Genomic DNA, 4,484 nt, shown 5'->3' on the forward strand with positions numbered 1-4,484 from the left:
TGTTGATTTTTCTGTTTGTTTACCTTATTAGGACGGAGTGATGACTTCCATGCTCCTTATATTCCAGACTGGAAACTGGGATATGCACTTACTAAAAGTAAGTCCCCTAGGAATGGAATTGCTGGGTCATGAATCATGCATATATGTTTATACTGATGGGGAGTTTTCCAAAGTGCTTGCACCAGTGTACACTACCTTCAGCAGTGCTTAAGAGTTCTAGTTGCTCCACGTGCTCACTAGCACTTGGAATTGCTTATCTCTTCATTTTAACCAATCTGCTGTGTGTGTAGTGGTATCACATCGTGTGCGATGGCTAATGATGCTGAGCACATCTTCATTCCATGCTGTGTTTAACGTAAGTCCCTTCACTTTGGATTTATTTATTTATTATTTTTTTTAGATTTTATTTATTTATTTGACAGAGATAGAGGCAGCCAGCGAGAGAGGGAACACAAGCAGGGGGAGTGGGAGAGGAAGAAGCAGGCTCATAACGGAGGAGCCTGATGTGGGGCTCGATCCCAGAACGCCGGGACCACGCCCTGAGCTGAAGGCAGACGCTTAACCGCTGTGCCACCCAGGTGCCCCACTTTGGATTTATTAATCTAAAATTCTTTCTTTCTCTTCCTTTCTTTTTTTAATTTTTCAATTAAATTCAATTTAGTTAACATATAGTGTATTATTAGTAGAGGCAAACCATAGAAGATACTTAACTATATAATTCTTCTTCCTTCCTGAAGGTATTTGGCTCATATTTCCCCTTTACTTGATGCCTGCTGCTATTTGCCAGGTCTACCCAGGAAATCCCATTCCAACTTCCAGGATACTCAAGCCTGCCTCCTTCTGCTCCAGCTACCTGTGGTGGTAGGTAAGAAAGAACTAAATGCCAACACTCTCTTCCTATAGTAATCTTCACCCTACAACTTCCCACCAAAGTGCCTTGGATTCCTATGTGAGCAGACCCCTGAGAGCCCAGCAAGGTTTCTTGACATATTAAGTTATGCCCAAGTTGCATAGTGAGTATGGCCCCATCTCAAGCTGGGACTCTGCTACACTTAGGTAAGTCAGAGGCACAATTAAAGAGTTTTGAGATTTGAGTCTGTGGATTTTCATTGAACAGAAAACACCAGAGATAGAAATTAACCCCTCTTTGACATGGCTATGGGTTTCTTCTAAAAGCCAGTTAGATTTTGCAGTTCACAAAGACCCCCAAGCCCAAAATTTAACTATTGAGTGGCTATCCTCAACTTCTGCTATTGAAACTGGTTATTGTGAAGCCACAGACTTGATGAAGGCCTTTTGATAATAGAAGTTGTCTTGTACCTTTGTGCTTATAAAAATATACTTTTGCCTAGGGATGATTTTAGTTTTAGGAAGGTAATAAAAGTCAACTATAAAGAGAATTGGCTTAATTTGGAATGAAGTTGTTTCCAACTGTAGTACTCATGCATACTGCTGGTCAGTGTATTGAACTGAGATCCCCACTCTTTGGGCAAACTAACAGCTACACATTTTCCACAGTTAATTATGAAAAACTATAAACCTTATCAAGAATACACAGAGTATATAACAAACAGCCGTAGGGAATATCACGAGTTTTAAACTTTAGTAAGCAAAATCTTTTTTAAAGCTTTATTCATGATTTGAAGACTGTTTTCAATAGTCAATTGCTCAACTTTTTTCTGTGTAACGTTGAACTAATTCCTAAATAAAAATTAAAGAATTAGTCTCAGGGGCGCCTGGGTGGCACAGCGGTTAAGCGTCTGCCTTCGGCTCAGGGTGTGATCCCGGCGTTATGGGATCGAGCCCCACATCAGGCTCCTCCGCTATGAGCCTGCTTCTTCCTCTCCCACTCCCCCTGCTTGTGTTCCCTCTCTCGCTGGCTGTCTCTATCTCTGTTGAATAAATAAATAAAATCTTTAAAAAAAAAAAGAATTAGTCTCAAACCCATAATAGTTAGTGAATCTTCTTTTAATAAGTCTGGAACAAACTCCACAAAAATCAATCATTATGCATCTTTGAAATACAGAAAATTATTGTTATGAACGTTGAAATCAAATCTGAAGGGTTTCAGCAAGTCTTTTTTAAAATGTAAATTGTAGCATCGGCTTCCCAAAGTGAGTTCTAAAACAATAAAATGTACCTGGGAATCTTGTAAAAATGTAGATTCTGATTCATTAGGTCTGAGAGGGGCCTGAGATTCTGCATTTTCATGAACTCTCAAGAAATGCCATACTGTTGGTCTGTGGATCACACTTTGATTAGCAAGGGTAGGTGACCCCTGATGAGCCCTCAGTATTTATGAAAACACAGCTGGAAAGGTAGCATGTTGCAACAGGAAGAGCAATGCCCCGGTATCAAATGACATTAGTGTAAGTCTAAGTCCTGCTACTTGCTTGCTGTGCATTCTGGAACAAATTCATGCAATGATTGTGAGCTTCAGTTTTCTTGTCGATTATATGTGTATAATCCCCGCCATACCCACTTCAAAATATGGTGGGGTTCTTCTAACTTGAAGTTTATATTCCAAGTAAATGTGTAAGGCAGAAACGTATATATGTATGTATGGTATATACATATGATGTATATCTGTTTGAAAGTACCTTTAAATCTCCCATGATGTACATTATTTCAATAGATCCAACACCGGTAGGTAGAGGCTTGGTGTACTCATCTAGACAATGATCTCTTCCTGGACAGTTGGCATTATGGTTTGTTGCAACATCTTTCAGTCCCAGTGAGGTTCCCATTACCTTCTATCACCAAGAGAGGGTGGAGAATACAGTAATAGTACAAATCCCCTAAGGATTGCCCCATGATCCCCAAAGACAGAAGAGTAATTTCAAATTAACTTTCAAATACATTTGTATAAACGGTTGTATCCTTTTTCAGAAAGAATAATCCACAACATTCACTTATAAACAGAAACTTAAATTGCAACAGATGTTTCCCTTTTTGAAAAGGTTCTTGAATTCATTGACAGACCTTTGGCTAAACTGATGAATTAATTTGTTCAGGCCAGATTTCATAAATCCTCTAATAATTCTTCCCTTTACACATGTTGACTTGATTTTTGGGAACTGCAACATGTGGTTTCAACGTTTTAACCTTTTCTACTTTAATCAACTAACATTTATGGCAGGGTTGGATGATGACTGATCACTGAAAGATACAGTTAACTAAGATATGGAGTCTAACTTGTTAAATAAGCCTAGATATCTAAATAATAAGTAGAAATCAATCTGCGTCACTGAATTTTGAAATGTTGGGCAACTTCACATAAGTCTTTTTCTTCTAGGACTCTGTTGAAGATAATTTTCTATGTATTGCTACAAAGCTTGGACATGCATATCATGAGTACATTTATTTTATTTTTTTTAAGGTTTTTATTTATTTATTTGTCAGAGAGAGAGAGAGAGAGCACAAGCAGGGAGAGCAGCAGGCCAAGGGAAAAGCAGGCTCTCTTCTGAGCAAGGAGCCCAATGTGGGACTCAATCCCAGGCCCCTGGGATCATGACCTGAGCCAAAGGCAGACACTTAACCGACTGAGCCACCCAGGCATCCCTCATAGGTACATTTACATGTGGCTGGTTTATCTTGGCTGTATACAAGCCAACTATACAAAACAAAAATTTTTTAACTATATTGTAAATAGATTTATTTATAATGCATTAGTCTCTTTTTTCATTAACACATGAAAACTAAATACCAATTTAGCACAGTTCAAGCCAAGCTTTAACACAAAATTTAGCTAAGCTTTTAAAGTTTTAGTCTCGATAACTCCCTACACTAAAATTTGAGATGAACATTATTTATCATAAACAAGTTTAAGATCAAGTTTGGTAAAAAATCTTTGTAAGAGTATCTCTTAGAAAACCATTTCTACAGCCCAATTAATCAAATGTCATGGATCTTTTCTTATGGTTAATTCTAACAGGGCAATGAGAGAAATTCAGTGGATCACTTGCTGGTTATAACAAATATAGATGTTCCAATGCTCATAGCAGCATTGTCTACAATAGCTAAATCATGGAAGGAGCCGAGATGCCCTTCAACAGATGAATGGATAAAGAAGATGTGGTCCATATATACAATGGAATATTACTCAGCCATCAGAAAGAATGATTACCCAACATTGGCGGCAACATGGACGGGACTGGAGGAAATTATGCTAAGTGAAATAAGTCGAGCAGAGAAAGACAATTATCATATGGTTTCACTCATTTATGGAACACAGGAAATAGCAGGGAGATTGGTAGGAGAAGGAAGGGAAGAATGAAGTGGGGGTAAACAGAAAGAGGAATGAACCACGAGAGACTATGGACTCTGGGAAAGAAACTGAGGGCTTCAGAGGGGAGGGGGTGGAAATTGGGATAGGCCGGTGATGGGTATTAAGGAGGGCACGTATTGCAGGGAGCACTGGGTGTTATACGCAAACAATGAATCGTGGAACACTACATCAAAAACTAATGATGTACTGTATGGTG

The 4,484-nt window shown here is 38.7% G+C and overlaps 1 long non-coding RNA gene across 1 annotated transcript; it reads left to right on the forward strand.

Annotated features, from left to right (window-relative positions):
* The first annotated feature begins 536 nt into the window (after positions 1 to 536).
* On the forward strand, positions 537 to 4,064 carry LOC103682215. The gene is made up of 3 exons (XR_573376.2): positions 537 to 578; positions 738 to 865; positions 3,935 to 4,064. It is a non-coding gene; the product is annotated as an uncharacterized LOC103682215 (long non-coding RNA).
* The last annotated feature ends 420 nt before the right edge of the window (positions 4,065 to 4,484 follow it).

The sequence above is a fragment of the Ursus maritimus genome, unplaced genomic scaffold (assembly GCF_017311325.1).
Source record: "Ursus maritimus isolate PB19 unplaced genomic scaffold, ASM1731132v1 scaffold_34, whole genome shotgun sequence".
Classification (NCBI taxonomy): Eukaryota; Metazoa; Chordata; class Mammalia; order Carnivora; family Ursidae; genus Ursus; species Ursus maritimus.